This window comes from Phaethon aethereus, assembly GCF_964289735.1.
Source record: "Phaethon aethereus genome assembly, chromosome: 2".
Lineage (NCBI taxonomy): Eukaryota > Metazoa > Chordata > Aves > Phaethontiformes > Phaethontidae > Phaethon > Phaethon aethereus.
Genome location: NC_138582.1, coordinates 126,022,825 through 126,035,341, shown reverse-complemented (window position 1 = coordinate 126,035,341; position 12,517 = coordinate 126,022,825).

The window sequence follows — 12,517 nt, the reverse complement described above, 5'->3', positions numbered from 1 at the left end:
AGTCTCCAGACAAGACATTTTTATATGGCTTTTCAAAAAGAAAAATCTTTTTCTGTGAAAATGAAAACAATTTCTTTTCAGTTTCCATCCTCTCAAAAAACAGCTTGTGCAGCTGAACCTGAGTCTTTTCCAAGTACCTTCTTTTGACTACACATCAGACTCCAAAATTTAAGAGAGAAAAGGTCTCCTCTATGAAAGTCAACATTAAAAGCTTCTAATAAAAAAATGTTTTACAACTTTAACCATGAGACTGCTATTGGAAGATTATATTCTCAAGATGCACTGCAAAATATTTGGGGGGAGAAGTACAGAAATCTGTCTGGATTATCAACATAATTATCAACATCCACTGGCAGACTTTATTGGAATGCAGTGAAATGCAGTAAAGAAAAAATGTTGCCCTTTTCTATCTATATTTAAATTAGACCTTTGTTCAAAAGCCTATTGCAAATCAGATTTCTTTTTTTTTTTTTTTTTGCTTAAACCAACATTGGAAGAGATGAACTATCTAAAAAAAAATCCCCCCAAATGAGAGAGAGGATTATCCGATTTTATTTTCTACCCAGTTTTGATTAAAACTCAGTGATAAAAACCCTCATATGCTATCCTATGTAATAAATCGATATATAAGCAGCATCTGCAGAAATCCTAAAAATACAAGCATCTTTCAATGCATATTAAATATCACAAACCAAACTCATCAGCCTTCCACTATGAAATAATACAAGTACAGGTACCACAAGGTCCCACATGACAGTCTTTTATGCTGCCTTCTGCTCTTTTCCTGCACTAGAAATACTCTCATGACAGACTCTTTCACAGATTTATCATAAATGGATAAAATTGATGGTATTTTCATTCTGAATGTTCCATCTACACACCCACAAATACACCAGCAGATTTTTACTGAGATTTTATTTAAGCAGTAATGTATACCTATTTGCTAAATCTTACCATTGACTGGAGAAAGGAAAATGTGTGTGTGTGGAGGGAATCTAAGTGTAGGAGGGAAGGAAAGCAGAACTGAATGTGAACTCTTGCATATGAAAGATGGTGGTAGCAAGTGGGGGATGTAACATATGATAGAACAATGCTTTTAATTTTAACATTCTTTTGGACTGGTAAATTCATCACACTTACAGCACTAAGATTCTTCAGCCATTTGCAAGTAAGCACAGGAATGTAAGAATAGAAGAATGGTAGGAAGGCACTACAATTAGAGAGAATGCATGGACAAATCAGCAGACAAGCAGGATTACAGAAATGATTTATGGATGAAAAGTGAGAAGGAAGGAAAAGTCAAGTGGCTAGAGACTCTCTAGAGACTGAGGTTGGCCTGCTGAGCTCTGCAGCAGTAGGATTGTGGCTGCAAGATGGGTGGAGCATATACTGGGTATGGTATGAAACAGCTGGAGACTGAAGAACAGAATGTACATATGAGGAAATGCCACCTTACTCAAAGGTAGACACCCTGCCAACCATCCTCCTCAGTTCCTATTTTCAGAGTAATACTTGATTCCTCTGTCAAAGGTAACACAAGAGGGAGGTGTGCCAGGAACCTTTGGAAATTAAGAGCTGGACAAAAAAGAATTCAAACACCAACAATTATGGATACTTTACAAAGGCTGGCTGTTAAAGATCTTCTGTCTCTTCTTATCTCTAAAATGGAGATACAATATCTAGCTAGCCTACAGAAGATATTGAGTTGTTGGCAGCAAAACTCTAATCAATACATGGGGTACTATAAAAGTGTTAAATATTGTTACTACTACTAAGAAAAAACAATAAAATATAGTATTGACCAAACGGCAGCACATTGTAATATTGTCACATCCTGCTTAAAAAAAAAAAAAAAAAAAATCTTTTTCTGTCAATGCTAATAAAAATAAACTATAAAAATGGAAACTTGTAAAAATAAATCTTAGGTAAGTAAACTAAGGAGGGTGTGAGTGATATCAGATATAGATATATCTTAGTGTGTAGATATAAGATCTATACTGTCGTAAGATTCTGTTAAGGTTCATTTGTCCAAATCTATTGTTCTGTCAGAGTTTGGTCATTTATGCATCTGTTGGGAAGAGATATCAAATATTATAAGCATTCAAGGCAGTGATGTAACTCCTGTATTGTAATGTTTTCAGTTTGAAGCCACCACAGACCACTTACATGTTGCGAATCTCTTTATTTCCTCCACAGGAGTTGGGACATACTGACCTTTCTTTACCCTGTGCAACTTAGAGTGGAATGAAGAATATGCTGGTTTGCCACTAGGCAGCATAGCTTGTGTGCACATATCCAAGCTGACTTAACTAACCTGTTTGGTGACTGAAAAAAGTCCATTCCAAAGCAGGATGAGTCTCAATAAAGACTGTTAAAGTCTAAATACATCAAACAGCCTAAATGGAGCTCCAGGCCCCTGTCTGGATGCACTATGCTTGGTACCCAAGCTAGCTGTTTTAAAGCCAGGTCAGATGTATCATGAGGAGCTATAGCTGCTTCGCTAGATTGTCATGTAGATGTATGATATGAGAGATGACCAGAGATATTCATCAGCTTTAAAAATTAAAAAATGCTCAGGATGAGAGCAGGAAAGAGACAAAGACAAATTTTTAAAGGAAATAAGATTCTACTTTCTGGAAATTGCCATTTGGACACAAAGCTTGATTAAAGTAAATTTACTAACGTTTTTAGCATCTAATCACATTTGCTCAGGGTGGTTTTGGCTCCCACCAGTGCTGGTTATCCAGTAAATTCCTAACCAGTAAAATACATGACATTTCCTCAGTCATCTGCAGCTTTGGTGGGAAGATTTCTTGCAAGAAACTGATCCCAGTCCAAGAGGCTCTCCTCAGGAATGCTGCACAGATTTTGAGGATTTCTATTTTTAGCTTCCTGGGTAACAATCTTGCTCATTTGCTTATTTTGCTCAGCAACTTCAACAAGCAAGTAGTAAAAGCCTCTTCAAATGGGAACACTACTTTCTTATGGATTCATTTTTACCTCCCTTCATGTTTTTACTTCCTTTAAGTAAAATATCCCCACAGGCATCCTACACATAAAACTAAATTCCATAGAAAAGAATGTAAACAAATGTCAGTCCAACTTATTTTAAAAGTCATTAAGTACTTAAAACATTTTAGCATGGGCATAAGTCATCGAAACATAGAACAGTTTGGATTGGAAGGGACCTTTAAAGGTCATCTAGTCCAACTCCCCTGCAATGAGCAGGGACCTCTTCAAGTTGACCAGGTTGCTCAGAGGCCATCCAACCTGACCTTTAATGTTTCCAGGGATGGGGCATCTACCACCTCTCTGGGCAACCTGTGCCAGTGTTTCACCACCCTCAGTGTGAAAAATTTCTTCCTTATATCTAGTCTAATGCTGTCCTCTTTTAGTTTAAAACCATTACCTGTCACCCTATTGCTACAGGCCTTGCTAAAAAGTCTGTCCCCATCTTTCTTATAGGCCCCCTTTAAGTACTGGAAGGCTGCAATAAGCTCTCCTCAGAGCCTTCTCTTCTCCAGGATGAACAACCCAAACTCTCTCAGCCTGTCCTCATAGGGCAGGTGTTCCATCCCTCTGATCCTTTTTGTGGCCCTCCTCCGGACCTGCTCAAACAGGTCCGTGTCTTCACTGTGGTGAGGGCTCCAGAGCTGGATGCAGTGCTCCAGGTGGGGTCTCACCAGAGGAGAGTAAAGGGGCAGAATCACCTCCCTCAACCTGCTGTCCACCCTTCTTTGGATGCAGCCCAGGATACAGTTGGCCTTCTGGGCTACGAGCACACATTGCCGGCTCATGTCCAGCTTTTCATTCACCAGTATCCCCAAGTTCTCCTTGGCAGGGCTGCTCTCAATCCCTTCATCCCCCAGCCTGTATTAATAGCACAGGTTGCCCCAACCCAGGGGCAGGACCCTGCACTTGGCCTTGTTGAACCTCATGAAGCTCACACGGGCCTATTCCTTGAACTTGTCCACGTCCCTCTGGATGGCATCCTGTCCCTCAGTCATGTCAACTGCACCATTCAGCTTGGTGTTGTCTGCAAACTTGCTGAGGGTGCACTCAATACCACTGTCTATGTTGTTGATGAAGATATTAAACAGTACTGGTCCCAGTACAGACCCCTGAGGGACACCACTCATCACCGATCTCCATCTGGACATTGAGCCGTTGACCACTACCCTCTGGATGCGACCATCCAACCAGTTCTTCACCCACCCAACAGTCCACCCATCAAATCCATATCTCTCCAATTTAGAGAGAAGGATGTTGTGGGGGAGTGTGTCAAAGGCCTTACAGAAGTCCAGATAGATGACATCAGTAGCTCTTCCCTTGTGCATTCATGTAGTCACTCCATCATAGAAGGCCACTAGGTTGGTCAGGCAGGACTTGCCCTTGGTGAAGCCATGCTGGCTGTCTCGAATCACCTCCCTGTCCTCCATGTGCCTTAGCATAGCTTCTAGGAGGATCTGTTCCATGATCTTCCTAGGCACAGATGTGAGGCTGATGAGTCGGTAGTTCCCAGGGTCCTCCTTGCTACCTAAGTCCCATCAATATTTTTGGGAAGGGAGGGGAGCAAGTCTGTTTCTTAAGGCCTTTATCATTATAGAGGGAAAACATCAGGAACTTGCTCTGTGTAATTAAAGGATGAAGGCCATATGAGTTTCAAATACCTTTTTTGGTCATGAACTGATCTACAGCTATGCAGGCAATCATGTTATTTCATTAAGATACAATTCATTACGGAACTTAAGCCTGCCAAATTGTAACCATGAATGATTCTATTACCAAGACTAGAAATACTGGAAATATTTTATCTATGGGAATTCTAGCTATTCAGAAAATGAATTGAATTTATATTTAAAAACTAAATATTATAGAGATATATATAATTTTTAAATTAGAGAGAATACTATCTTTAGTTTGATATGAACTGCTTTAACAAGCTATATTTTTAGGTTTATTTACTTAAACTGACCTGTGTTCAGTTCTGTAATGTCTATTAATCGTCCTCTCATTGTACACTCTTACAAAGCAAGTCATTGTTATCACATAAGTTGATGAATCATTGTATTTATGGGCAAATAGTTGTGCTACAATGTTTTAAAAGACTAGAAATTATTTCTGTTTGTAACTTCTGTTCTAGCAGGAACAGTAACAATTTCATTAAAGGGTGAAACAAATGAAAGTGAATGTTAGCTTTTTGTGCCTCTATAACATGCTTCCTTACTTGATCTTTAATCTTTTAAAGAGATTAAAAGAACAGACCTGTGCAATTTGTTTCAAAGATAACATTGTTAGTCCAGAAGGAATGCCTATAAAGATCTGCAGTGCTTGGCAGCGGGAATTACTAAGGACAGTAGCAAAGACATGTAGTCATGAATTTAAAATAAAGAGATATAAAATTTACAAATCTCATTTTGCTTAGTCTTTTGTTTATCTGTCATTGCAATTAGCAGTACATTAAAAGGCTGTAATAAGAAGTCATGGTAATAGAAGTTGTTGTTTCGGTTTCTTGGTGTTTGTTTTTTTTTTTTTTTTAAGTCAGGATGTATTTGAAAGAATTTGTTTCAATAGTATATCCTCCCTGACTTTTGGGGGGGGGCTTACTGCAACAAAGTATATATGAAAACATAATTGCAAAACAACATTTGCTGTGGCACTATATATAGCATTGGACTGGAAAATACTTAATTTTTTTTCGCTCTACCTAGCCCAGAAAAGATCAGATAACAAATTGCTGTCCTTTAAAATATATCTATATCCACCTACCTATCTATATGCTAAATATAAAGTAAAATATAATGAAATAGTTTTGAATAACTTTTTCAATAAATTCCTTAGTGAAGTAGTCAAAATCCTGTTATTTGCAGAGATATTTAAAACTAAATTGCATAAAGCACTGGAAAAGTTTGTGGTAGAGAATCATTTTGGAGCGGCAAGGCAATGGACTACGAAACCTAATAGGTCTTTCCTGTCTCTAGATTCCGTGATTCATATAGTACATGAATATGACCAATGACTTTTTTGTTTTTAAACAATAAAACAAAATACTTCTTGACAACCATGGCACTTAAGAAAAATCTGTCCTTCATTATTCTGGGAGATAATAAGGTTGAGAAATCTGACAAGTCCACTAATGGTTCTGAGATTGCAACAAAATAAAATCAATTATTTTAAGTACCATTTCATATGTACTGTATCATACTTACGCTTCTAAAATATTACACTTTCTGACTTGTTTACATTTGCTAGTGGTCCAACACAACTTTCTGCATGCCCAGAGCAAAGTGAAACACCAAAGCCATGCAGGTAAACAAAGTGTACGCAACAAGTATTTAAGCCAGATTTGAGCTGTAAATCTACTAGTCAAGTTACCGCAATAAACGATTGATCACATCAGTGAGAATTCCTGAAAGGACACAGTGGCCTGGAGTCTTCCCAGCCTAACCTGGATATTAACATTGTCACCTTGAGCTCCACCTACAGCCACTTAGGACAAAGCTGCTTGGACATGCAATTCAGGCCACCTACAGTCCCAAAGGGAAAAAGAGACTGAACAAGGAGCCTCAGTTACTGATCCCTGCCCCAACAGGGAGTGCAGTCTGAGACACTCCTTGGAGCCCAATTGCAAATCCTTCCTTATAAACATTAGCAGATAATGCTCTGCATAACCCCAGCTACCCACCTATTACAGCAGAGAGCTGCGGCTGACCCCGTAGTGATATGCAGCCCCAGCTATTGCTTCTCCACAGGGAATAGAAGGGTCATATGCTGGAACCGTACAGAGTTTCCTATAGGACAGAAAGAGTAGTAACTGGGCTGTGCACCAGCTATGCGTATCAGCTACACTTTCTTATAGTTCGGTGAGCCTTGAGTAACTTTGGGTTCCTCACACACTCACCTCCCCCAGGATACACCCCATGCACCTTCTTGAGAACATATACACCCCTATCACCAAAAATAAAAACCTGAGAGCCACTTCTGTGGGATGATTCTTCCAAAACAAATTATGAATAATTCTTACTGACAACCGTAGCTTAATACTGTTTGCAGAGTGATAATAGAGTTTCTTGAGCACAATGACTAGTATTATATTGGATTGGAGTAGGAGGGCAGGTGATGTCTTGCACTTTCTCTGTGCTTATGTAGCAGTATGGAACAGTGCACAAATCCAGCCCTTAGGCTATTGAGAAGCAAAGTATCTTACTACTGTCCAGCATTTTATAAATTCTTAATAAAATAGTAACATCAATATATAGCATGATACACTTACCAAATGCAACTTTGGGGGAGGGAGGGAAGGGAAAGATATTTATGGCATTCTTCTTGCATCTGGGCTGCTGAACAGCAGAATTCTATTAAAACTACATTCAAGGGAAATGTATACTAAGACATACACATGGAAAGCAAAATTATTTCCACCAAACCTGGGAACAATGCTCATATATTTATATATTTTTTTCTTTGCATACATTAAATTCTCTAGGGACTCAATTCAACAATGCACTTCAGTACAAGATTAGGTCTATGCACTTTAATGGGGCCATTCACATGCTTGGAGAAATACTAGCTTAAGTGCTCAACTTAAAGCTTCGACATTTCAACAATTTTAAAATTACAGTCTTCAAATAAAACATGTCAAAATAGATTTTATAAAAATGGATCTTATAAAAATATTCCCAACTTGCAAGCAACTTTTCTCCCATCATCCAGAATCTGCAGGGATGTCCTTACCTCATCCACTGCTAGAGAGAATCCTCCAATCTTTCTCTTTTGTTATATCCAGACATATAACAAAACTACAAATGTCCAAGGCAACCTTATCTCCAGAAGGAGCAAAGCAAATTTTTTTTTAAATAACAACTCTTCTGTTAATTGTCCTAGAAAGAATGAGATTTAAAACAACATACCCAGAAAACTGTTGAAAAATTCACCTAGAAAATTGTCGAAACAATACACGTAGAAAACTGTCAATAAAGATGCTTTCTTTATCCAATACCTAGACCAAAGCGCTTCTGCAAGAAATTATCATTCTGATCCTGATTAATAGGCAGCAGCAGCATCTTCCTGCTTGGATTAACCAGGTAGCTAAGCACAAAGAATGCTCCTGCTGATTAGGATTTCATATGTACTCCTTAAGGCACAAGTATTTTTCTTATCCCTCCACCACAGTCACAGGATAAAAGTTTAGGATTTAAAATACTTCTTACATTACCTTACAACTGAAATAAATTCTTCCACAATTATCATCATAGTTTTCTTCCTTTCTGCTTCAGGTATCTTAGCCAGTCATCACTTGCAACACAGTTGAAGTGCAGGAAATTTAGGACTATTTAATATTAATGGTTTAAGGATAGAAGTTCATCTCCCATCAAACCAAGACATCTGTCAATCTGCAATACTCTTCTTCAGAGCCCTAAGAAACTTAGATTTTATTTGTTTTAAGGACAGACATTCAAAACAATCTAAAAAGTAAAATACACTATTGCATCCTTACAGTTCTTTCACTCTATGTGTAAATTCTATTCATCAGCAGATGGGACTGGGGAAGTTCCTTGCTCACAGCAGGAGAGCCTGCACTGGATCAAGAGCATAAATATTGCAACAGAATAGCTGTTTTCAGTCCTTTTCAATTTTTATATGCAAAACGGTTTTCTAATGAAGATGTATTTCTCCGTAGTCAATCTAAGGTCATTGGTATTGGGCTTACTTTTGCAAACTCCTTATAGGTAGCCACAAAGGGGCTCCACTGACCACACTTTGACATCTGTAAATAGTGTTGCTACCAAAAGAACTGGCCCCTGTAGCTCTATTCCTCCAGCGAGTAAAAGCTCTGCCACATGTAAGTTAGGCCTAAGAAACTGTGTTTTTCAAACGATTTCGAGTTGACTAGATACATGGGTAGAAATACAGTGTTTGTTTGCTCATTGCATATATACACTGATGAGCTTGTTTTGAACACTTAACATGTCATCTCTGCTACCAGTTTATTATTTATAACTCCAGAGCATTCCTCAAGCCTTGCAGATGCCTGAAAATAAGGACTACGTAAGCATCAGAAAGGAGGCAATGCCAATAACTATCTACTAAGAGGCTCAGAAGAGCCATGATACTGGACTGGCCAATTTAAATATTCATTCTTTCTTTGTTAACACAAAGCCTCTCCACATTCCATTTCTCAATTAAACAAGAGGTGAAGTGGTTTACTTAACAGTGCTTTAGTGAGATGGAATCTAATTACAGTTAATCTCCCAATATACAAAAGTGTGGCTTCCCAACAGTTAACAAAAAGCGATGGTTAAGAAGGATGAGAGTACTGCTTCCAAAATAACTTAAGATAACACACAAGAATGTCTAATTACCAAATTAAAAACCTGCATTGAGAGGTATTAATTTCTCAAGCAAGGATGGGTGGAACAAGTTATGATTCCATCTCTCATCCTGGAGGAAAGGAAAGCTTTCTGTATACGTCTCTTACAGACCTACCTTGCACTAGTGCTTAGGAAGCTGAATGCTTTTGCTTCCTTATCAAGAAACTAGGTGCTGTGATGTTGGCTGTATGAATAAAAGGATAATAATACTATATGGAGACAGAGGAACTAAAATATTGATTTATTTTTTTTTTTAATCCTACTGGGGATCTGTGGTTTTTCAGATTGTTCTAATACATGACAGACACAGAAAAAACTCCTTGCCACCATAAATTAATATGTATCAGGACTGCACACCTAAAAAGCACTTGGGGTTTGACCTTGTCTTTCCAAATTTTTAGGACTCTCTATAGTACTCCAAAACATAATTGTATTATGCTGACAGACAGTGCTTATAATACTCTAGAGGATCTGGCGATCTTCAGAAACGTATCTATCTCAACTACAATAGAGAATTAAGTAAAAGATGGTCAGTCTTTGTACTTAATATTCACAGATTTCCTAGTTTCTGACTGTATTAATAAAAATTTTCTCGTATCACATTAGAAGAAACCACATAAAACTTTCACTTGACAGTTCAGGTTAGGACAGTGCACACTAACCTACAGGCCACAGTAGGGTGGAGGGACTACGATGAAATCACACTGCATTTTTCCAAGTCTGATAAAATTACTGTAATGCTATTAAGAGCGCATTTGAGCACTGTCTCCTCCTCGTTGTTACACAACACGAGTTAATGAAGAAAACGAGTCACAGACTAATACAAGTCACTTTTCTCTCCAGAAGAATGATAATTGTTGCAGAAATAAGAAAAGATTACCACGCCTAATAACTCAAATGCCAGTAATTAACAGCCCAATAAAAATTGCCTAAGATTTCCGCACAAATCTTTCCATCTGCCTGCAATAAAAGACATGGAGTGTATCTCGGCTTCAAGTGGAAGTCACATGAAGGAGATGCAAATAGAACCAATTCAGCAAATTAAAGAACCTTGTATGTCAAGATAATGGGGGTATTTTCTTTAAGAGAGGCCTATTATCTTACAAATTCCTCCATTTATTCTCTGTATTAATAAATAAGATTGTCTCAAAAGAAAAAGTTGCATGATTCCATAAATACATACAGCCTCCGAGCATAATAGTGAATGTGTGATGTTGTATAAAAAAGAATAATAGGTAATAAAATGACCTTGGAGTAAAGTTAAAAATTCCTGGTTACCAGCAAAAAGATATCATGATTCAGATAGCTAGGTCACATTCCCTACTCATCTTACCTCGGAAACATGTATTGAGCGTGTGCAGCAAGACTTTGGTAGTAGGGAGACTGCAGAGGCAGCTTCTGGGGCAAGAGGTCAGGGGCTGCCATATGCTGGCCACAAACTGTTCCAGACGGCTCTGCAATGGACCCACCACAGGTCAAAGCTGAGCCCATCAGTGAAGCTGGGAGCACTTTTATGAAAACATATCTAAGAAAGAGAAGAAAACACCAGCTAGAGAAGGGAGGAGGGAACCAAGCAGTTAGAAACAACAGAGGGAACATGAAGGTCAGAGGAGAAGGAGGAGGGGGAGGAAGTGCTCCATGACAGATACTTCCTATAGCCCGTGATACACTTTATATCATGCACTTGAAAGACTGCAACTACACTCACAAAATACATCTCTCTCAAATTAATGTTGATAAGCTTTTTATGGCATTGGGGGTCTGTTTGTTAGATGACAGAGGACAAGAGCAGGCATGGAAGCTGCCATACAGTTCGGATGCTGGTGCTATCCTGCTGTGTCTGCCCCCTGCCCATTAACAATGCATGTCTGACATGGTAATGCTCTCAGGATGAATCTTGAATACTGTACATAACGGTCCACACTTCAGGCATCAGCACAGGGAACACTTGGAAGATCCATCCATCTCTCACCCATATGATTTTGAAGGTCAACAGTTTGGCTCTTCCTACTGTGTGATCTCCATGGCACAAAGAAGCTAAAGCAATGCTGAACATAGTCCTTTGGGCAAAACCAACGTGCATCTGTTCTAGCTCAGAAAAGAGCAATATTGAGATTAGAGTCATCACACAGGTCTCAGCAACTTTAGATGGTCTCAAGCAACACTGGCTCCATGCAAAAATGAGGCACAATATCAACAAGGTGGGGGAGAAGGGGGGCGGGCAGGCTGTATGCATGTGCCACGGGAATAGAGTTATTAAATCAGCATTTGTAACATGAAGATATAAAAGTGCCTTAAAGACAATCCCATGCAACCTCCCAAAGTGTTTTTAAATGCAGAAGTACAGAGAGCATAAGAGGAAAAAACAACAAGTTCTAGAGGACAGATTTCACATCAGAAAACAACAAAGAGGCTTTTTAAAGTTAGGAGATGGCTTGTTGTGTTAGGGTATATTGCTCTGGCTGACTGCCACATGAAGGAAGGAAAATGGGGCACATAATAACTGCATAACCTGCCCAAAATGTCCTGCAAATGTCTGCCTTGAACAATGGCTCAGGTGCTTTGGCAGGAGATTCTATCCTCTGGTCCTGTTTTTGCAGCAGCACTTCTCCCATAGTCAAATAAGGAAAGGATCTTTATTTTTGTGTCAGATTTATGTGGCTGCTTTCCTTTAGCAATTAGAAATTTTCTTCTAGGAAATTAATTTGAAATACTAACTGGGGTTTTAAGTCTTGGAGCACATATCAGTAACTGGCATAAAGTATCAATAGGGATTTCAGTGTTCTAAGACCTATAAAAGTGAAACAAATATTTAAAGGAGGGGTGCATAAAAAGAGAGTTTAGCAGTAATGATTAATTATTGTGGGATCAATTTCCTCAGGTTAGGACTTTAAACATGAAGATTCATTGTTCCAGATACATTTACAATAAAGGAAAAAAAAAAGAATCAAAAACACATGCCAGAAATTCAACAGAATAACAATAAATCTGGGATTCAAGTGCTACAGTAATTTATAGAAAGAGATTCCTGTGGTAAGAACTGAAGACCTACAGGTTAGATAACACAGAACATGGTATCTCAGTTCACATGTGGACAGAAGTCATTAAAAGCCTCTTAGTAACTTTTCTGCAATACAGCAGTTTTT